Source organism: Pleurodeles waltl, chromosome 5 (genome assembly GCF_031143425.1).
Source record: "Pleurodeles waltl isolate 20211129_DDA chromosome 5, aPleWal1.hap1.20221129, whole genome shotgun sequence".
In the NCBI taxonomy this organism is placed as follows: domain Eukaryota; kingdom Metazoa; phylum Chordata; class Amphibia; order Caudata; family Salamandridae; genus Pleurodeles; species Pleurodeles waltl.
Window position 1 is genome coordinate 229,843,974 of NC_090444.1, and position 24,161 is coordinate 229,868,134.

At 44.8% G+C, this 24,161-nt stretch overlaps 1 protein-coding gene across 2 annotated transcripts in view; it reads right to left on the bottom strand.

The window, feature by feature from the left end:
* Nucleotides 1-24,161, bottom strand: part of TRERF1 (transcriptional regulating factor 1) — a 675,896-nt gene that overhangs the window by 430,273 nt on the left and 221,462 nt on the right. For both annotated transcript variants that reach the window (XM_069233961.1, XM_069233962.1), the window contains exon 3: nucleotides 23,402-23,508. The gene's annotated coding sequence lies outside the window, so the exon portion shown is untranslated. The remainder of the gene's footprint in view (nucleotides 1-23,401; nucleotides 23,509-24,161) is intronic.

The window sequence follows — 24,161 nt, forward strand, 5'->3', positions numbered from 1 at the left end:
TTTTCCGTTCGGTGGCATGTGTAGCTGCAGATACACATGCTGTGCATAGACTAGTAAGCAGTTATCTCCCCAAAAGCGGTGGTTCAGCCTGTAGGAGTTGAAGTAGTTTGAAATAAAGTTCTTAGTACAGCTTGACCTACTGTGGCTTGTTGTGCAGATAACACATCTACACAGTAGTGCTTAGTAAATGTATGAGGCGTAGACCATGTTGCTGCCTTACATATTTCGTTCATTGGAATATTTCCTAGAAAGGCCATAGTAGCACCTTTCTTTCTGGTTGAGTGTGCCTTTGGTGTAATAGGCAGCTCTCTCTTTGCTTTAAGATAGCAGGTTTGAATGCACCTAACTATCCATCTAGCAATGCCTTGTTTTGAAATTGGATTTCCTGTATGAGGTTTTTGAAAGGCAATAAATAGTTGTTTTGTCTTTCTAATTAGTTTTGTTCTGTCAATGTAGTACATTAGTGCTCTTTTGATGTCTAATGTATGTAGTGCTCTTTCAGCTACGGAATCTGGCTGTGGGAAGAACACTGGTAATTCTACTGTTTGATTTAAGTGGAACGGTGAGACAACCTTTGGTAAGAATTTTGGATTTGTTCTTAGAACTATCTTATTTTTATGTATTTGAATAAATGGTTATTGTATGGTAAATGCCTGAATCTCACTCACTCTTCTTAGAGATGTGATGGCAATGAGAAATGCAACTTTCCACGTTAAGTATTGCATTTCACAAGAATGCATGGGCTCGAAAGGTGGGCCCATGAGTCTTGTTAAGACAATGTTGAGGTTCCATGAAGGAACAGGTGGTGTCCTTGGTGGTATAATTCTCTTTAGACCTTCCATAAACGCTTTAATGACTGGTATTCTGAATAGTGAAGTTGAGTGAGTAATCTGCAGGTAAGCAGATATTGCGGTGACATGTATCTTTATGGAAGAGAAAGCTAGATTGGATTTTTGCAAATGTAGTAAATATCCTACTACATCTTTTGGAGATGCATGCAATGGTTGAATTTGATTATTATGGCAGTAACAAACAAATCTTTTCCATTTACTTGCATAGCAGTGTCTAGTGGAAGGTTTTCTAGCTTGTTTTATGACCTCCATACACTCTTGTGTGAGGTCTAAGTGTCCAAATTCTAGGATTTCAGGAGCCAAATTGCTAGATTCAGCGATGCTGGGTTTGGATGCCTGATCTGTTGTTTGTGTTGTGTTAACAGATCTGGTCTGTTGGGTAGTTTGTCATGAGGTACTACTGACAGGTCTAGTAGTGTCGTATACCAAGGTTGTCTTGCCCATGTTGGTGCTATTAGTATGAGTTTGAGTTTGTTTTGACTCAATCTGTTTAGTAGATATGGAAGGAGAGGGGGAAAAGCGTACGCAAATATCCCTGACCAATTCATCCATAGAGCATTGCCTTGGGATTGCCGGTGTGGGTACCTGGATGCGAAGTTTTGGCATTTTGCGTTTTCTTTTGTTGCAAATAGATCTATCTGAGGTGTTCCCCAAATTTGAAAGTAAGTGTTCAGTATTTGGGGGTGAATTTCCCATTCGTGGACTTGTTGGTGATCCCGAGAGAGATTGTCTGCTAGCTGGTTCTGGATCCCTAGAATAAATTGTGCTATTAGGCGAATGTGGTTGTGAATTGCCCAATGCCATATTTTTTGTGTTAGGAGACACAACTGTGTCGAGTGTCCCCCCCCCGTTTGTTTAAATAATACATTGTCGTCATGTTGTCTGTTTTGACAAGAATGTATTTGTGGGTTATCATGGGTTGGAATGCTTTCAACGCTAGAAATACTGCTAACAGTTCTAAGTGGTTTATGTGAAACTTTCTTTAATGTATGTCCCATTGTCCTTGGATGCTGTGTTGATTGAGGTGTGCTCCCCACCCTGTCATGGAAGCATCCGTTGTTATAACGTATCTTGGCACTGGGTCTTGGAAAGGCCGCCCTTTGTTTAAATTTGTACTGTTCCACCATAGAAGCGAGATGTATGTTTGGCGGTCTATCAACACCAGATCTAGAAGTTGACCCTGTGCATGTGACCATTGTGATGCTAGGCATTGTTGTAAGGGCCGCATGTGCAATCTTGCGTTTGGGACAATGGCTATGCATGAGGACATCATGCCTAGGAGTTTTAATACCATCTTTGCATGTATCTTTTGTGTTGGATACATGGCCTGTATCACCTTGTGAAATGTTTGAACCCTTTGTGGACTTGGAGTGGCTATCCCTTCTGTTGTGTTGATTGTCGCTCCTAAGTATTGCTGTGTTTGGCACGGCAAAAGGTGTGACTTTGCATAGTTGATGGAGAAACCCAGCTTGTGAAGGGTCTGTATGACATACTTTGTGTGACGTGAACATTTTGTTAGCGTGTTTGTCTTGATTAGCCAGTCGTCTAAGTAAGGGAACACGTGTATTTGCTGCCTTCTGATATGTGCAGCTACTACTGCTAGGCATTTTGTAAAGACTCTTGGCGCAGTTGTTATTCCGAATGGTAACACCTTGAATTGGTAATGTATTCCTTTGAATACGAACCTTAGGTATTTCCTGTGTGAAGGATGTATTGGTATGTGGAAATACGCATCCTTTAGGTCTAATGTTGTCATGTAGTCTTGCTGTTTGAGCAGTGGGATTACGTCTTGTAATGTGACCATGTGAAAGTGGTCTGACTTGATGTAGGTATTTAATATTCTGAGATCTAGTATTGGTCTCAGAGTTTTGTCCTTCTTTGGTATTAGAAAGTACAGTGAGTAAACCCCTGTGTTTTTCTGTGGGCTTGGTACTAGTTCTATTGCGTCCTTTTGTAGTAATGCTTGAACTTCTAGTCCTAGAAGATCTATATGTTGTTTTGACATATTGTGTGTTTTCGGTGGGACGTTTGGAGGGAATGTGTGAAATTCTATGCAATAACCATGTTGGATAATTGCTAAGACCCAAGTGTCTGTCGTTATTTCTTCCCAAGATTTGTAGAATTGGCTTAGTCTTCCCCCCACTGGTGTTGTGTGATGGGGTTGTGTGACCTGTGAGTCACTGTTTATTTTGAGGGGTTTTGGGACCTTGAAATTTTCCCCGACTTCTTGGGAATTGGCCTCCTCTATATTGCCCCCAAAAACCTCCCCTTTGAAATTGACCCTGGTAGGTAGGTGGTCTTGTTTGTGGAGTGTTGGTTTCTGTGGGTTGACCCCGAAACCCTCCCCTAAAAGGTGTCCTCCGAAATGTGCCTCTGGTCTGCGGGGAGTAGAGTGCGCCCATGGCTTTGGCTGTATCTGTGTCCTTTTTTAGTTTTTCAATGGCAGTGTCCACCTCCGGCCCAAACAATTGCTGTTCATTAAACGGCATATTGAGCACAGCCTGTTGGATTTCAGGTTTGAACCCAGATGTGCGCAGCCATGCGTGCCTCCTTATTGTGACTGCAGTGTTTATTGTCCTTGCAGCTGTATCTGCTGCGTCCATGGAAGACCGTATCTGATTGTTCGAGATACTTTGTCCCTCTTCCACCACCTGTTGCGCTCGTTTTTGAAACTCTTTGGGTAGGTGTTCGATGAAATGTTGCATTTCATCCCAATGAGCCCTGTCATATCTCGCTAAGAGTGCCTGCGAATTGGCGATACGCCACTGATTTGCCGCTTGTGCTGCAACCCTTTTTCCCGCTGCATCAAATTTGCGGCTTTCTTTGTCCGGAGGTGGTGCGTCGCCTGATGTATGCGAGTTGGCTCTCTTACGAGCTGCCCCCACAACTACAGAGTCCGGTGTCAGCTGTGTTGTAATAAATATAGGGTCTGTTGGTGGTGCCTTATATTTTTTCTCCACCCTTGGAGTTACTGCTCTGCCTTTAACTGGCTCTTGAAATATTTGTTTCGCATGCCTTAGCATTCCTGGGAGCATGGGAAGGCTTTGGTAATGGCTATGGGTGGAGGACAGGGTGTTAAAGAGGAAGTCGTCCTCGATCGGTTCTGAATGTAGTGATACATTATGGAATTCGGCTGCCCTAGCGACCACCCGTGCATATGATGTACTGTCCTCAGGTGGTGACGGTTTAGTTGGGTACGACTCTGGGCTATTGTCTGATACTGGAGCGTCGTAGAGGTCCCATGCGTCTGGATCATCCTGGCTCATTGTGGTATGAGCTGGTGAGTGTGTTAATGGTGGAGTTTGTGCCGGTGATGCATGAGTTGATGGTGGTGGAGTTACCTTCGTTACCACCTTTGCTTGTGGTTGCTTGTTTCCTTGTTGGAAGTCAAGTTTCCTTTTCCTTTTGATTGGGGGAAGAGTGCTGATCTTCCCTGTATCTTTTTGAATAAAGAGCCGCTTTTGCTTGTGATCTGGCTCTATTGTTTGTAATTCCTCCTCAAATCTGTGTTTTTTTTGTTGAGAGGACAGTCCTTGTTCCTCTGAGTAGGAACCAGTTTTCGGTTCGGTTGCCGGATGTTTCGGCACCGAAACCGTGTCTCTGGATTTTTTCGGCTCCGACAAGATCTTTTTCTTTTTCAGCGTCGTGCCCTCTCGGTGCCGACCAACTTCGGTGCCGCTGTCTCGGTGCCGAATTATTTCTGCGCCACTCTCTCGGTCCCGAGAGTGCTGCGTGCCTGTATCTCGACCATAGTCAGATGACTTTGACACCAGCTCGCCCTTTTTCGGTGCCGATGGACGGTCACCTACTTTTCGGGTTAAGCCATGGCCTGTTGGCGGTGGCGTCCCCTGGGCTTTGTCAGTCTTTTCGTGAGCTTTTTGTTTCGACGTCTTACTCACGGTTGGCGTTTCTTCGACGTCGAATTCTTCGGAATCCGACTCGTAGATGGAGAAATTTTCTTCTTCCTCCTCCTCGAACCGTTGTTGTCCTGTCGGCGTGGACGCCATCTGCAACCTCCTGGCTCTTCGGTCTCTGAGCGTTTTTCTCGACCGAAACGCGTGACAGGCTTCGCACGTATCCTCCTTGTGCTCGGGGGACAGGCACAAGTTACAGACCAAATGTTGATCCGTATAAGGATATTTATTATGGCATTTAGGACAGAATCGGAACGGGGTCCGTTCCATCAGTCTCGAAGTTGCACGCGGTCGGGCCGACCAGGCCCCGACGGGGGATCGAAATTACCCCGAAGGGCTACCGGAGCTCTTCAAGATTCGGTGTCGATTTGTTCTAACTAACCCGATACCGAACGAAACAATACCGACGAATTTTTCTGAGATTCTGACTAACTTTCCAACCCGAAACACGGAGCGAAAAGGAACACGTCCGAACCCGATGGCGGAAAAAAAACAATCTAAGATGGAGTCGACGCCCATGCGCAATGGAATCGAAAGGGGAGGAGTCCCTCGGTCTCGTGACTCGAAAAGACTTCTTCGAAGAAAAACAACTTGTAACACTCCGAGCCCAACACCAGACGGCGGACTGTGCACAGCATGTGTATCTGCAGCTACACATGCCACCGAACATATATATATATATATATATATATACACACATTACTTATTGACAGTTGCCAATATGTAGTTATAGTTAAGACATAGGGCCTGATTACAACTTTGGAGGAGGGTGTTAATCCGTCCCAAATGTGACGGATATACCACCCGCCGTATTACAAGTCCATTATATCCTATGGAACTCGTAATACGGTGGGCAGGATATCCGTCACATTTGGGACGGATTAACACCCTCCTCCAAAGTTGTAATCAGGCCCCTAGTGTCCATAGGAAAAGCGTTTTTTGACTTGTCTATAACTTTGGTGCTGTTTGACGAATCTTCACAAAAAAAAATAGAAAAAGTGTCCTCCTATGTCTTACTGTGCATGGTAAGTTTCAGGGAGATTCCTCAAGCAGGAGTTGAGATAAAAGAAGGGGGCAAAAAAGTGTGTTTCCCCTGTTACTTCCCATAGGGATTTTGAACATGACTGCAGCTCAAAACGCTGGAAGCAATTACACCAAATTTGGCAGGAAGCTAGCTCTTGGTACAGAAAGCATGCTTTTGTGATTTGGTCTACATTCATTCAGTAGTTTTTGAGATATTAAAGGGAAAATAAATATACATATCTGGGTGGAGCCTAAGAACAGTATCTCATGGTGAGATCTGATTGGCTGTCAGCACTTCAACCAGAGACTGCTGGCAGCCATCTTGGGACCAATATACATGATAGGACCAACTGAAATGCATTGTAGTCAATGGCAAGTTTTGACAGTTACAAAAAGGAGAATGTGTAAAGGGTGATAACAGATTTTAGTTACAATGTAAACCATTTTTTGCTAAGGTGAAATCACTGTGTGAAAAAGCCTTCTGCTGGGATTTCATGAATCATGTTTGAGAGAAAACTGTTTTCTTTCATGATTTTCCCATAGAAGTTATGGAAAGCGCTCCAGAAGCTAGAGTGAGAGCATATTTCTGTAAATTCACACTATCGTTCTCAGCCGTATGATAAAGTCTGTGTTCTAGCGCAGCCTCCCAGAGTGTTCTAACTAGTGGCCAACAGTGTTACTAATGACAAAAGTGTGGCACAACTGAAGCCATCTTGATTGAGTCAAACTTATGAAACTTAAAACATTTAATTTAGAAAGGAACAAAATGAGAGTTTTCATTTCATCATTATGGTTAGTGCTGCAGAAAGAAAAATTAGTACACGTTTTAAGTGAGTTCTCAAATAACTTCCTCTTCTATTCCATTAAAACATTCTTACATGTAGACTGAAACATTCACTTTCAACACCAGCAGCAAACTGCCAGTTAACCCCCTGGTGCTCCGCAGTTTACTACAGTGTTCTAAGGCGCAACTAGAGTGTCAACATTTTGAATTTATGCCTAAAGTGTGGCACATCTGACAGCCAAATTGATGGAAGTGAAGTGGAAAATTGAATGTTTCTACTGTGGATACTGCAGTAAATAGGGAGATTAGAGAGCTTCATAACAAATATGTCTCCCAAGCTGCCCACCAGAGGATAAAAAGAGTCCAAATGTAGCATAAATATCACCCAAATGTAGCCCGAGTATAGCCCAATGACAGAAGTGTACAAAACACTTATTAGTTTTGTTTTGTTGCAGTTTTACATAGCACAGTCTTGACCCAAAGGTACTGGGGTGCTTTACATGACCATCAGTTATATTACACAAGGGATTCAGATATGGGAAATTAAGTGATTTGTCCAGAATCACAGGATGTTGAGCTAATGCCGAAACTCAACCCTAGATCCCCAGTTGTAAAGGCTGCAGCTCTGGCCATATCATACCATATTTTCTTCCCTAAGTGTAACATATAATCAAGTGACCAACTAGATTTAAAAAATCAGGAAAGCAAATAATTTAAAAGTGCTTTGTAGCTATTTGAGAACTCAGCAAATACATCCTCATTTAATTGTGTAGTGCAGTAACCATAATTTCTATAAGAATAACACTATCTAATTTTTATAATTTCTAAAGGAACTACAATTTTGATTACATCAAGATGACGTCTGGAGTGCCACACTTTTTAAAATAAATATAGAATATTAGCAATCTAGCTGTTCATTTGAAAACTGTGGGGAGGCAGACGTCAGGGCACGGAGTCAGATAATTGATGGCAGGAAGAAGGGTGCAGAGGCAACAAGCTGACCACGCTGGGCAGGCGGGAGGGGCAGTGGCAGCACAACGTACCATGGACGACTGGAAACATGCAAAAATATGCCCTCTCCTGAAGAAACCTTCGGCCAACCCATCGGACCAGAAGAATTTCCAACCCATCTTGTTGCTACCCTACCCCCCAAAGTACTGGAGAAAGCAATCAACGCACAACTACGGAATTTCATCAAGGCCAACAACTCCCTGGACAGCTCCCAGTCCGGCTTCCGCAGCAACCACAACAAGGAGACAGCCCTCCTGGCAGCCACCGACGACATCCAATTACTCCTAGACCACAGCCACACCGCAGCGCTCATACTCCTCGACCGTTCAGCAGCCTTTGACACGGTTTCCCACAGAACTCTACGCACCAGACTCCATGACACAGAAATCTGTGGAAGAGCCTTGGAGTCCCCCAAGGATCCTCACTGAGTCCCACATTGTTCAACATATACATGGCCCCTTTCGCAGCCATCGTCAGAAGCCACGGTTTGAACATCGTGTCATATGGCGATGACACACAACTCATCATTTCTTTCACCAAAGAACCAGACACGGCCAAAAGGAACTTCCACTAAGGAATAGAAGCTGTCGCCACCTGGACAACGAGAAAGCTGCCTCAAGCTCAACTCCGACAAGACTGAGCTCATCATCTTCAGAAACGCCACCTCAGCTTGGGACGACTCCTGGGGCCCACATCCCTCAGTGCCCCCACTGCACTGACCGAGCACACCCACAACCTAGGCATCATCCACGACTCCTCCCTATCCATGACCCGCCAGGTAAACTCAGTCGCCTCCTCCTGCAGGCACACACTCTGCAAACTTCGGAAGATCTTCAGATGGATCGCAGCAGACTGTCGCAGGACAGCACCCACGCCTTAGTCACAAGCAAGCTCGACTACGGCAAAGCCCTCTACGTAGGCACCTCGACTAGAAACATCAAAAACCTAAAACTCATCCAGAACGCAACTGCCAGACTCATCCTGGACCTGCCACGCTGAGAACACATCTCCCAACACCTGAGGACCCTTGTAGGAAGTTGGCTCTGTATGTACTATTTCAAAGTAAGAAATAGCATGCACAGAGTCCAAGGGTTCCCCTTAGAGGTAAGATAGTGTCACAAAGAGATAATTTGAATGCTCTATTTTGTGGTAGTGTGGTCGAGCAGTAGGCTTATCAGAGGGTAGTGTTAAGCATTTGTTGTACACACACAGGCAATAAATGAGGAACACACACACTCAAAGACAATTCCAGGCCAATAGGTTTTTATATAGAAAAATATATTTTCTTAATTTATTTTAAGAACCACAGGTTCAAGATTTACAAACAATACTTTAAATGAAAGGTATTTCACTTAGGAACTTTAGGAACTTTGAATTAGCAAAATAGCATATACAGTTTTCACACAAATGGCAATAAGCTATTTTAAAAGTGGACACACTGCAATTTTCAACAGTTCCTGGGGGAGGTAAGTGTTTGTTAGTTTTGCAGGTAAGTAAACCACCTACTGGGTTCAAAGTTCGGTCCAAGGTAGCCCACCGTTGGGGGTTCAGGGCAACCCCAAAGTTACCACACCAGCAGCTCAGGGCTGGTCAGGTGCAGAGGTCAAAGTGGTGCCCAAAACACATAGGCTTTAATGGAGAAGGGGGTGCCCCGGTTCCAGTCTGCCAGCAGGTAAGTATCCGCGTCTTCAGAGGGCAAACCAGGGGGGTTTTGTAGGGCACGGGGGGACATACGAGTCAGCACAAAAAGTACACCCTCAGCGGCATGGGGGCGGCCGGGTGCAGAGTGCAAACAAGCGTCGGGTTTGCAATGTAGTTCAATGGGAGACCCAGGGGTCTCTTCAGCGAAGCAGGCAGGCAAGGGGGGGGGCTCCTCGGGGTAGCCACCCCCTGGGCAAGGGAGAGGGCCACCTGGGGGTTGCTCCTGCACTGGAGGTTGGATCCTTCAGGTCCTGGGGGCTGCGGGTGCAGTGTCCTTACCAGGCATCGGGTTCTTAGAAGCAGGCAGTCGCGGTCAGGGGGAGCCTATGGATTCCCTCTGCAGGCGTCGCAGTGGAGGTACAGGGGGGTCAACTCTGGCTACTCACGGGCTCGCAGTCGCTGGGGAGTCCTCCCTGTAGTGTTGGTTCTCCACAAGTCGAGCCGGGGGCGTCAGGTGCAGAGTGCAAAGTCTCACGCTTCTGGCGGGAAAAGTGTGTTCTTTAAAAGTTGCTTCTTTGTTGCAAAGATGTTTCTTCTTTGGAGCAGAGCCGCTGTCCTCGGGAGTTCTTGGTCCTTTTAGATGCAGGATAGTCCTCTGGGGCTTCAGAGGTCGCTGGACCCTGTGGAACGCGTCGCTGTTGCAGTTTCTCTTGAAGTGGGGAGACAGGCCGGTAGAGCTGGGGCCAAAGCAGTTGGTGTCTCCGTCTTCTCTACAGGGTTTTCAGCGCAGCAGTCCTTCTTCGTCTTAGGTTGCAGGAATCTATTTTCCTAGGTTCTGGGAGCCCCTAAATACTCAATTTAGGGGTGTGTTTAGGTCTGGGGGGTTAGTAGCCAATGGCTACTAGCCCTGAGGGTGGCTACACCCTCTTTGTGCCTCCTCCCTGAGGGGAGGGGGGCACATCCCTAATCCTATTGGGGGAATCCTCCATCTGCAAGATGGAGGATTTCTAAAAGTCAGAGTCACCTCAGCTCAGGACACCTTAGGGGCTATCCTGACTGGCCAGTGACTCCTCCTTGTTTTTCTCATTATCCCCTCCGGCCTTGCCGCCAAAAGTGGGGCCGTGGCCGGAGGGGGCGGGCAACTCCACTAGCTGGAGTGCCCTGGGGTGCTGTAACAAAGGGGGTGAGCCTTTGAGGCTCACCGCCAGGTGTTACAGTTCCTGCAGGGGGAGGTGAGAAGCACCTCCACCCAGTACAGGCTTTGTTACTAGCTACAGAGTGACAAAGGCACTCTCCCCATGTGGCCAGCAACATGTCTGGTGTGTGGCAGGCTGCTTAAACTAGTCAGCCCACACTGGAAGTCGGGTATAGTTTCAGGGGGCATCTCTAAGATGCCCTCTGTGGTGTATTTTACAATAAAATGTACACTGGCATCAGTGTGCATTTATTGTGCGGAGAAGTTTGATACCACACTTTCTAGTTTTCAGTGTAGCCATTATGGTGCTGTGGAGTTCGTGTATGACAGACTCCCAGACCATATACTCTTATGGCTACCCTGCACTTACAATGTCTAAGGTTTTGCTTAGACACTGTAGGGGCATAGTGCTCATGCACCTATGCCCTCACCTATGGTATAGTGCACCCTGCCTTAGGGCTGTAAGGCCTGCTAGAGGGGTGACTTATCTATGCCATAGGCAGTGTGAGGTTGGCATGGCACCCTGAGGGGAGTGTCATGTCGACTTAGTCATTTTCTCCCCACCAGCACACACAAGCTGGCAAGCAGTGTGTCTGTGCTGAGTGAGGGGTCCCCAGGGTGGCATAAGATATTCTGCAGCCCTTAGAGACCTTCCCTGGCATCAGGGCCCTTGGTACCAGGGGTACTAGTTACAAGGGACTTACCTGGATGCCAGGGTGTGCCAATTGAGGAAACAAAAGTACAGGTTAGGGAAAGAACACTGGTGCTGGGGCCTGGTTAACAGGCCTCAGCTCACTATCAAATCATAACTTGGCATCAGCAAAGGCAAAAAGTCAGGGGGTAACCATGCCAAGGAGGCATTTCCTTACAACCCTCTACTGGCTCCCGGTCGATAAACGAATCACCTTCAAGCTACTCACCCACACGTACAAGGCCATACACAATGCAGGACCAGCAACCTGAACCACTGTGTCTCCTTCCACACCCCAGCCAGATCCCTCCGCTCTGCCCAAATGGCCCTGGCCACCATCCCTCTCATTCGTAAAACCACCGCCGGAGGACGATTCTTCACCTACATCGCAGCAAAGAGCTGGAACAACCTCCCCCTGCACCTCACACAAAGCCCATCACTCACCATGTTCCAGAAGAACCTCAAGACATAACTCTTCGGATGAGGTCTCTCCTCTCCCCCACTCATGTGCCTTGAGACCCTCACGGGTGAGTAGCTGCGCTTTACAAAATCAGATTGAGTGATTGATTGAAAGGGGGGCAGGGGCAACAAACTAACCATGCAGGACAGGCAAGAGAGGAGGCTGTGGCAATATAACTACCTGATTCAGGCAGGAGATTCACAACGTTTTTGAGCCGAAAAGGGCTTTATTTTATCTGTCTCCTGCCTACCATCTCCTCTTTTTCAATGTAAGTTAATAGGGAAAAACAATTCCCCAGGTTTTTTTCAAAATCTCTTACTAAGTTCATAATGTTGGCAAGTATGGTACATTGAAACACTGAGGGCAGGAGGAATGGGGTAGGTGGCATGGTCACAGATGGCAGGAGGGAGATGGGCAGTGTACAATGACCTTACAGGGCAGAAGTCATGGGTTGCAGCAGCACAATACACCACACAGGGCAAGCGGGACGGTAATGCAGCACAACGGACCATGGAAAGCAATAAGGAGTGGACAGGGCATGCACATGGACAACAGGGAGCAGAGGGGACAGGGGCAAGGGCAGCAAGCTGACAATATCAGACAGACAGGAGGGACAGCTGCAGCATAATGGACCATAAAGGGAAGGAGAGAGCAGGCAGGAGCACAACAACAGACCAGATAAAGCAGGAGGGAGGAGATAAGGGCCCGCACATGGAAAACAGAGGGCAGGGGCCATGGGAGCAGGGCTGGAGCAGCAAGCTGACCACAGAGGGCAGGCGGGATGGGCACTGGAAGCACAACACACCATGGAAGGTAACAGTGAGACTATAATGGCATACACACAGACAACAAAGGGCGGGTGGGAGGGGGTCAGGGGTAGCAAGTTGACTACGCAGGGCAGGTGGGAGGGGATGTGGCAGCACAGAAGGCCATAAATGGCAAGGTGGAGGGTTAGTGGCAGCACAATGGCCATGGCAGGCAACAGGGAGGGGGCATGGACATGCACAAAGGACCATGGAGGAAAGAAGGGATAGGTAGGGGCTGGACAGACAAGAAGGGGCAGGGGAAGGGGCTTAGCAATAGACCACAAGGGTAGGCAGGAGGAGCAGCTGCAGCACAACAGAGGATGGAGGGCAGACAGGAGTGGCAGCAAAATGGACCATTGAGGACAGCAGGGAGGGGATAGGGGCATAGAACTCAGGCAGGCAGAGTGGAGGTGACAGGAAGAGGCGGTAGTCATCAGACCATGCTAGGAAGCTGGGAGGGGCAGTGGCAGCTCAACAGAATACTCAGAGTAGATAGGAGGGACAGTAGCAGGAGTGTCTCCTCTGCTAAAGAGGAGGAGCGTCACCCCGCTGGATTTCCCAAAAAGGAAAAAATAAAATGATTACGTACACTACGTTATTATCATTTCATTTTTCCTTGTAGTGTGGGGCGGGGCTGCACTGGAGGGAGGGGGCCGGAGGAGGGCTATGTGCACACAAAGTACGCATGTCTGCTTGGCCGGCCATGCTGGGACGGTTAAAAAGACATGCACAGTTTGCATACAGCTGGGTAGAGAAAATGCCCAGGCTCCCATTCCCAGCCTGAGTGGCAAAGCAGACACTCAGACCAGTCACAACGCTGCTGTCAGCAGCGTCGTGACTGTATGGGTGCCTGTGCAACTGGGAAGAGGAGGAGGGTGGAGGGGAGACTCACGCGTCTCCCCTCAAATTTTTTAAAAATATATATTTTTTCTTTTAAATGCCCCCTCCCCCCTCGCCACCCCTGTTCAGTGGCAGCCGCCACTGGGCAGTGGCAAGTCTATGGAACATAGTCAGCAAAAAGGAGGGAGAAGAAGCAAGCACACAGACATCGGAGGACAGAGGGAAGGAGGGTAGGGGCAGCCATGCCAGGCACAGTGGCAAGTCTATGGAACATGGTGGGCAAAAAGGAGGGAAAGGAGGCAAGCACACAGACATCGGAGGACAGAGGGAAGGAGGGTAGGAGCAGTCAGGCCAGGCACAGTGTCCAACACCTCCCCCCCCCCAATACTGTGCACTGTGATGGGCATTTAAACCTAGGGCCTAGGTGGTTAAGGTATTCCAACCCTGTCCTCTTGTGTGTTTTTCTGCCTTTTTGGGCTTGGGTAAGTCCCAGGTCCTAACATGGCTGTCACCAGTTCAAGGCTGAAACGCTAACCACCTATTAGATCGCAGTACGAGATCTGTGGGATCAACAGACGTTCCGCATCTCTAAATGTACATAAAACTTTTTCTTTTAATTACTCCACAACTACTGAAAAGATATACAACAAATTACAAAAAGCACTCTTTCTGAAACAATATCTAGTTTTCTGCCAAATTTGGTGTAATTTTATTCAGCTGTTTGGGCTGTTGTCACGTTCAAAATCCCGATGGGAAATTGCATGCGGAGTGACCTTTCTCTCATCCCCGCTTGACGTTTCATCCCAAAACTTTCAACAGCAGCTGAAGTGACTGGCAAACTAGTTTTGAAAATTTTGTTTACAGAGCCTTCATGTCCCTACATACAAATTTGATTTTCTTTACTATTTCAAAAACTACTTAACGGATGTACACCAAATAACAAAAAGGGCGCTTTCGGAACCAAGTGCTACCTTTCTGCCAAATTTGTTGTAATTCCTTTCAGTGGTTCAGGAGCTATTCCTGTTCAAAATTCCTATGGGAAAATGCATCGAGAAAAAGCATTCTGGGCCCCTCTTTTTCTCGGCCCCCGCCTGACGGATCACTCCAAAACTTTCCAGACTTACCCTGAAGTGAGCATTGTGTTTGTTTTGGGAACATTTTCTGAAGATTCATCAAATGGCGCCAAAGTTAATAGCAAAACAAGCAACGTTAAATTAGTTCCTAACTATTCCTAGGCGGCTAACACCACAGGGTGGGCGGGTGGTGGGTGTGTGTGCATGTGTGTGTGTTTACTTGCCAATACATACTATGCATGGTAAAGGCACCAATACTTACCTGCGTTGTAAAGGCATGCATGAGAAAGGCTGCAGGGTAAAAGCATTCTTGTTTACGTTGTTCTGCTTGCCACTGATTTGACCCTAGGGTTTTTCCAACATTACAATTTCTTCCTTATGTAGTAGGACAGTCTGAGCTTCAGACCATTTTGCAGTTCCCCTTGCCATCTTTTAACAGGGGGAGCCACTGTGGATTTCAACTTCATCCACCATGATCATATATTTTGCTAGTAACAGAGCAAGGTCTAAGAACATGAGTTGGCTCTACCTGCCGCACATCAGGGAAACTGTCCCGACAGCCCACTAGTGTTTATTTGTACATCTATTGATTTGTGATAGTGTAGAGGTGATTTGAACCATTATCCGGATATGTCTGGGCATTCCCAAACATGTGGCAGAAGTCAAGCCGTTGATAACAACATCTAGGGCATCTCGTTGTAGAGTTGTGGTATATCTTGTGTAGTGTATTGGGAGTAATGTATGCTCTACGCACGATATTGAATTACATATTATTGATTCTGGGGTGCTATGAGATCAGCTATTATGCCTTTCCACTCCCTGTCATTTACACAATTGCCCAGGTTGTCATTCTATTTATCTATTAAATTGGTCTTGTGATAGCATTTAGTCTTGATATAACCATAAATTAAATGACTACACTCATCCATTTTGTATATAGTTTGAATGTATTCTAGAGTGGACAGTTCAGAGCCTATAATATTCCAATTCGTTCTATGTGTATTGGTAAGGCTAAGTTATGTTAAAAATTGGCCTCTGTGTATGCCAAAATTACTTATTAGTGAATCGAGCGTATAGAGCTGCCATTCTCAAACAGGTTGCCCATTGTCAATAAACCTGCTTTGTCCGAGTGCGTCAAGTCTTTCACATTGTAGTAACTCTGGGTCCGAAGACCACCAGACTCACGAAGGTCGGACTGCAGAAGCTGTGGCAGTCCGACCACCAATTACGACCACTGTCCTGCCAGGATCTTTGATCCCGACGGGATGACAGAAGTCGTGGTTGTAGTCAGCCACTGCAGCACTGAAGTAAGCGCTGCCATGCTGATCACAACCATGCTCTCCGCCAGTCTTTTCATGGCGTTTAAACCTCCATGAAAAGGCTGGCGGAGAACAAGTGCTGGGGGCCACTGCACTGTCCACAACATTTTCGTGGGCAGTGCAGTGGCCTCCCTCCCCCGCACTGTCGGAATGTTCACTGTCTGCGCAGAAATGGTGCTATGGGGGCCCCCTGTGCGACGGCATTGGACTGGCTCCATGTGGAGCCAAGTCCAATGCCGCTGCACGTTTTCCACTGGACTGACCGGTGGAAACCTTGTGTTCCGCCGGTCAGCCCAGTGGAAAACTCATAATGGGGCCAGTGGGAGCCCTCCAGCACTCTGGTGGTCTCCTCATTGGAAGCTTGGCAGTCAGGATTTTCCAACGGCCAAACTCGTAATCAGCCCCCTAGTGTCTTGGGAAGGCTTCCTCAGGCTGCGAAAGGGCATAATCAATGTCTTTTTGTGTTTTCTGGAGCACAACACTCCACCAATGTATTGCAACCTTTAGTAATCAGGGGGGTGAGCTATTAAGTTTGTCATTGCTGTACATCAAATTAAATAGATAAAGATTAAAATAGTTTACCATCATGTTTGATTTCAAGTGGGTACCTATTTATGTCAGCGTTACATTTAGCTAGTGCAGTTAACTACTGGAGTTGGGACACAAGGTATTACAATTCCATATCTGGAGACCGTAGTCTCCTTTTATCCTTAGGAGTTTTTAATTTGAACAGTTTGACTCTTCTCCTATCATGCTGCAATAATAGTTCCCTCAAGAGGTAATTAACACTTTAAATGTGAACGAGGACACTAAAGTGGTCCCCTAAATTTAGAATGAACATTACGAAGACAGAGAATATCAAAAATAAAGAACTGACGTGTACATCTTGATTTTCTATATTCAATCCTACATACATGAACCTACGTGGTACATATATCTTCAAGATATGTAGATGTGGATTTAGGTATAGTAAATTTATACTTCCTAATTGGACTTACCTTTCGGTATTTTGTCCCTCGATATTCTGTCCTCCATATCAGTATGTTATGATATTGTTGGTGTCAATTTTCAGTAGTACAATTAGGCACTAGTATTGGCTAGTTAAGAAATTGGTAAAGCAATGTTGCTGCAAGACCGTTTTTGTGAACGATACTCAACCCACTAGGGGAAGTGGGAATCTCCTGCAGGGAGTGATCTTTGGCTTCAGGAATGCAACTGGCGCCCCCTAGACTGCCCTCCTGTATACTTTGTCTCTATGGTAAACCTTGATCCCCAGGTTGAAAGGTGGGTCAAAAGATCAGTGGGGAGTCTGGTAGTTGGGGTGTCAACTTAATATTTTTGTCTTTAGGTTGTCAGAAAGTATACCTTCAAGTAAAAAAAACAGCCTTTAAATCTAAATCATGGATAGGTTCTGGTCAAGGAGTCGCCCTTTTCAGATTCCGTTCTTTCTTTTTAGGTATTTGGACAGAGGCGTTAGCTGGAGGAGCACATCTTTACCCAATGGACCTAGTGAGCCACCACCCGCCGCAGGACATGGCGGGTCCACCACTTGGGAAGGGGGTCTACCCAGCCTGCCTTCTTACTCCGGTAAAGTGTTTTAGCTGCCTACAGGCTCAAGGTGCCTCCACTTTCCTCTCAGATTCCACTGTCCTCTACGGCGTCCGACAGGTTCTTCCTCTCATGCTCCTTTTGAGACCCACTCTGATTTGCGCGATACACTGGGCTCTTCTCTGCTCACGTTGCGTTGTCAGTGGGTTTCCTCTTGTGTTCCCCGTTTTCTAAAACCAGGCATAGCTGTCAGGTTGGTTCTTCCTGCTGCCTGCCTGCATGTGCGTCGTTGTTAACTTTTAATTTCCGTTACCCTCAGTGAATCAAGTTTTTTGTTCTGCTCTTTGTTTCCTAGGTACATGACAATTGAGTGTGGAGGAGTGCATCATGGCAAAAGTATCAGTTTCAGTTTAGTCTTTCCGACACCCAGATATCTAAATGTATGCAGTTCCCATGTTATAGTCACTTCACTGTGGTTAAGGGGTATAAGGTGAGTGCCCTCGAGAGTGGAGCAGAGGCAAGACTTGGACCAATTTAGCTTCAGTCCTTACAGCAATTCAATGTTATCCAATACTTCAAAAATGGGATCCAGTTTTCCCCTTGCATCTTTAATTTATATTATAATTTTGTCCATTCTGGCTTCACTGCCAGAGTGAAAAAATCCTTGCTGTGTCCCTATTTCAGAAAATGTAATTTTGTGAAATTAATCTGCCTAATTTGGCTCCTGCAGTGGGACGGATATATTGAAGTTGTGTCTATCAGAACATATAGTTGCTTATGCTGAATTTGTGTGACGTTAAGAATAAGTATCTCCAGCGTAATGCCTTCTTGAAAGTCAAAATGAGTATAGTATGGCTGACTATCGGTATGTTTTGGAAACACCCTTTATTACTCAAAAAAGACGTGTGATTTTAGTGACGTTCCGTCTTCAGATAAAGCCCTTTAGGTCACTATGAAACAACTTGGGGATATATATAAGCAATGTAGATGCCAGGATCTGCTCAATAATTTGTAATCTGTGTTAAGAATAGGGAGAGGGTGGAATGACACTGTATTAAGTGGACCCCCCTGTCATTTGAAAAAAGCAACGACAAAGTGACTGGGAGGCAAGCATCTTCCAAGGAGGCATAATATAGTTCTGGGAATTTGGGTAGACATAAGCAAACTTTACTACAGGTTTCACCTAGGAAGAAAGTGTTAATTGTATTGGAGAACAGAAACAGACAGTATAATTCTTGTTTCTTTCATTTGAAATAACTGGTGGAAACTGTGGGTCCAAACTGTAGATTCATATTGGGAAAAACAATCACTAAATGTGTAAGTTGCTGAGGAATTTAAAATTGACATAACACATGGAATGTATTCCCATTAAAAATGTAAAGACGTACAACTAAAGCAAGTCAATCCTTAAAGTACTAAGACAAGCTGGGCGTGGCCTTGCCAACAATGGTGCCAGGAACATGTGCCTCAGATCCGCTTCGTTGCCTGCATTACAGCAGCCTGAAGTTGCCTTTGACTTAGCAGAGACTCTGCTAGTCATAGGACAATATCTGATGTACAGAAGTGGTAATCCCGGTGCCAAGAGACAGGCATGATGGAGCGAGCAGAGGCCCTACCTCGGGCTCAAGTAGCCCCTGAGGTAAGAAGCCAACCACAGATACGATGACAGGAGAGAGATACAATTAGGACAACCAATGACAGCCTGCAGGACTCCAGTGCTTTAAGATCTCACATTATGTAGAAACCAACAAACAGGGGTTAGACAACCACATTGCCCTAAGAAGGCCACAAGAAAAAGACTGCTGAGCAGGACAGTGTCTGTAGAGAGAAGAACAATCTCAATAATACAGCAGGGACTGCAGAGTCCTCAGCTTTAGGCAAGGAAACTGCATTTTAATAATGTGATCACTGTGGAACCCAGCTTGCCGTACAACAGGTGAAAATGGTATATGTATGCTGTGGGCCCAAGCTGAGAGAGGAGAGAAAGACATCATCTGGCGAGATAAGAGATAGTTCCCCAATGCAGCAGACTATAGTGTGGAGTACACACTCAGAGTCACAAACAGGAGGGACACAACATAGGACTGTACGGGAGGCACTGGATATAGGTAGTACAATACTATGAGTAGGAGAATCGAGCTGCCCTTGTGACAACAGAACTCATGGGCACATCAACCAGGGGCTGCAGTTGATGTGAAAGTGCTGCATTAGTTAGATGAGTGGAATTGCAGAATGGATCCAGAAAAAGAGGGAGGGCAGCTTAATGAGCACACTATAAGATCAAGATACCAAGGTTGTGATCAAGATTCCATGAGTGATCGAAAAGGAGTCCTTGCCTGTATGGGAATGGTAGTTTACACCAGACAAACTCCAGGAACATGAGCTCTGAAGAAGGGAAGATGCCCCCACCTGGGCAGTGATAATGAACTGGACATAACCCAGTAATCGACAGAGCACCTATCCACTTCATAAACCCTTATCAAGTGGGGAGCACAGAGACACAGAAACCATTGTGACATTAAACTGCATTCCAGAGCATTACCCAAAATGAAAAAAAGATTAAAACATCAAAGAATCAGCAACAAAAAGGAAGCTAAAGAAACTGAAGCAGACCAGATTTATAAGAGGGAAAAGAGGGTGCAAATGACTTTGAGAACTTAATAGAAATTGGTTACATGAAAAGATGAGGACACTGGAGGAGTTCAGGTTAGTTGACTGGGAGGCAAGAGAAGAGAGATGGGGAACAGCTGCCCTCAAAGGGGGCACTGGAGGAAAAGATGAATCAGCAGGCTTCAAACTACACTAGCTCAGAATAAGAAACAATTACCAGCTTAAAAATGACAGCCTGTAACGTAAGCAGGTTGAATAACTTGCCCAAACTACAGGAGATCCTATTACAACTTAATCAAGAACAAACAGATGCAGATTTCTTATAGGAGATGTACCTTGTGACCGCTGGCCAGGAACAACTCAAAATTAACCACTTCATAATAGGAAGGGAAAGGCAGGTGAGTATGTACCTATGTTCAAACAACTTCTGTACCAGGTACAAAACTCAGATATCCACAGGGTAGATGAATACTGATAAGGGGACACATAAGGTGTCTTCGTTATCAATAGCCACAATCTACTGTTCTAATGCAGTACAAGAAAAGTCCTTGTTGTAACCCTACAAGGAATAACAGAAATAGCGTTGTTATACTAAGTGAGGATATTAAAAGATCATAAATGCTAAAATGGACAAGAATAATCAGAGGTACGGAGGGACCTATGTAGTTAAGGCAAAGGACTACTAGAAGACTCAGGTCTTGTGGATGACTGCGTAATTAAAAGGGGAAAGAGTGCCTCAACTAGTTATTTTGAGACAGGAAATGTTACCATTACAGAGGCACAATAAAAGGACACTTTCAAAACATACCTGATGTAAGATGTTGACCACTAAGGGCCAGATTAGCATGCTTAGCTTTCACAAGAAAGACAAACCACATATTGAACTGCTTAAGCCATAAATATTATGAGAGGGCTTCAAAGCAGAAGCCTTGCTGGCTAATACACTAGGTTAAGCCTACATAAAACAAATTGTGCTGGCCTCAAACGATGCAAATTAGGAAAAGCAGCAGGGCAGACGAGTTCACTGCCAGTTTTTATAAAACACTTGCCCCAGACCTTTTAGAAATTTTACAGGAGCTGTTCAATTACTTCAAAGCCACAGGGTGAGTGACATGTAGTATGGACGATGCTGTTATACCGCTTCTAAAACCAAGAAAGGACCCAGGAAATTCTTCGAACTCAAACTAATACTCCCGGATCAAGCTGGTATCGTTAATGTAGGACAAATCACGTACAAAAATATATCACATCTGAGTCACATGCAGGAGAAGCATTGAACACTATTAGGGTTGCAGTCCCTGGTGTGTTCGCCCTTCTGAAAGCGGCCCTATGACCCATAAGAAGTGAGGAGGCCTCACCGTGGTGGATGCTCACCAGATACAAGAAGCCGTGGGCAGAGGTGCGGGTCAATGGCTCTCTGTCACAACCTGTTCAAAATGGTACGAGTACAAAGCAGTGGGGTCTGCACAGAAAATGAGAGATAACAAAAATAAAGATAACAAACATAGAAATGGGATGTCTTTGGGGAAATACGTTCAAAATCAACTCCTTGGCAAATTACATTATTTTTACTGTCAAAGCCAGCCACCTCTAATGAACATTTCCTAAGTGAACTGAAATAAATATGACAAAAACTGGAGGTCTCATGATACTAATATAGTTTAAAACATCTGAACAGATAAATCACAATACACCCTTTCAGTTGTCCACCTCACATATAAGCTACTCAGAGGTTGTTCTTACGTCAAACGCAAGTGACACCGTGCAGCAAAATGAAAGTGCACTGTATCGGTCAATTAAAGCACAGTTACAGAGTTTGCAACCTCATTCCATTTAATAGGTGGGCACATAGCGGGGATCAAAATGACTGTACTCCCTAAGATAATGCATACCTTTCAGACACATACTGTGGATGGAGAAAGCAAACCTTCGGATACACAGGCTTACTGAGAATTACATATAGAAAGACGGCACAGTTAATAAGGGCACAGAAACACTTTTCAGCGCCAGGAAGGCCCTAGGAATACCAAATGCATTACCAGGCATTTTCACTCACATACTTGACTGAGTGGATGCAGGGAGGGACTAAGAAGGGGTGGTGCTTGACGAATTACATCCTCATACAAAGGTCACTGTGGAAGGGACCCTGAATACAGAAGCAACAACATCATGGTAATCTTTGTAGGTCCCTTGTATTAGCTACATTAATTAGAGTGTATGACATATTGAGAAAAGCCTGATATTGCTTCATAACTGTCCCTTCGCACTCCATTGTCAGGAAACTTGCACCTCCCCTCAAGAAAACAAAGGTATTCAGAAAATGGAAAAAGGCTGGTTGTTTGAGGCTGAGGGGCATGTTCTGTAAAAGCCAGTTGAAGGGCTTCGAAGAACTCAGGCAGGATTTAGCCTGCTGGAGGAGGACTGTTTTAGGTATAAACAGGTTAGATATTGTGCGGTCAATTAGAAAGGTAAATTTACATGTGTAGATTCACTCATTTGTAAAATTACTACTACGTCTAATAGTAACTTTACATTTTTTGCTGTTCAACATTTCCAAGTGCAAATTTGTGACTTACATGTCTCCACAACCTCAAAACTGGGGATGGGGCACACTAGATAAGATTTATGAGTGAGAAGTTACTACTATGGACTTTTCATATGTTATACAAGGTATGATCAGATGTCCCAATGATAAAGTAAAGCGAAAATGGTAACGTTTTATAATTATTAACAAAAATATATGTTTTTTAATGTCAAGTAAAAATCTTAATTAACTTAAAACAAATATTATTAGCATATACCTAAAAAAATAAAATGTTAACTATTTAATAAATCATTATTTCATATAATTATTTTATTATTTTCGATAATCCCACTCTCATTATTAATTATATATTTAAATATTATTTAATACATTTTATTAAAATGTGTGTTTAATTTCACCTGATTTTATTTTTTATTAAAAATGTAAAAGTTGTATTAATCATAGGGGATGTAAAGGAGATAACGACAGCAGAATATATATATCTGTACATGTAACTTCGTTTTCCATGGGGAATAATTTTCCCGCACTCTTATAGCATGGGGTTGTTCTCTTTCCTTTGCCACCCTGGCCAGCACAACAACAACTGATTTTTGCAGGTAAAGTTCTCTATGCTTCATTGTTTATCACTGTGAATACCTGCAAAGTTCTGTGTTGTCGGTGTTCTACAAGACCTCTGACACAAGCATTTGATCCACAAAAGTATATATAAATAAGTGTATTTGGGTGTGGTACCAGAATACTAGCCAAAACTAACAGGGCCGCAGTTGGTATTGCGTCCTAAATATCCTCCTCAAAAATATCAACCCATGGAAATACCAACAGAAAATCTACTATATTTTTGTAAGCGATATTTAAAACACGCTATTCATGATATTTGTGTCAGACCGATATATCTGTATAAAATATTGTGACTTAAACCTAGATTTGCATTACTGAAAAAAACAATATCAGTACACACACCCTTGAAACAATAAAAAAAACTTCAGGCCTTGTCACAGGTAACTTCGCATAAAACCATCCAAACAATCCTTAAAAAGGCAGTCCTAAAAAGAACACAATTAACTAACTTTGAAAGACGATTTTTTTTTACCTGGATTTCCGGAAGGATTACGTGACTGTTGCTGTGTTGCCATCCCTTCTGGTGCAGGACATCATGACTCCCACATACTTGTAGCCTCATTTCTTGGCGATACGGATCTGAACACAAAAGACACATTTGGTCACTAAAAAAAACAATCAAACAATGCATTCCACAGTCAAATGTTGCTACAGTAGCAAGTATCACAAAACAAACTAAAAACTGGAACAGGACACTAAGGACATTAGATGTATGTGAAGAGGAATCAGAACACTGGAATACTGGGAGCTCCATTGAAAACGATGGAGTGCTCTGGCTTTTAATGGCCGGCAGAAGCCCAGAGCTCCAACATTCTAATGTTTTTTGTTCAAAGCTATTGCTATAAACAAAGGCCTCTTTGTTCCATTACAACATTTTGCCCTCTAGTGGCAGAATGTTCTAATAGCCTTGTAGCCCTCCAAAGCTGGGCTGTACTGAAATTAAAGTCCCGCTCCCTTGTTAAAGGCCTGAGCCGAACGGCAGGTATTTCCCACTATGGCAGGCTATAAGGCTATATTGGTGCCGCCTTGAAAATGATCACAACCTGTGGACAGAAAATTAGATAACAGACTTGACCAGGAATTAAGAATTTGCTTCATGGTCAACTTATGTCGTAGAGTGCAACCGAATGGGAGATATTTTGCCTACTTGGGAATTTTGACTCTGTCACTGCGGTGACTGGAACTTTATAGGGCACACATTATAACAGGTGGTGAGAGAGCAAAGCACCGAA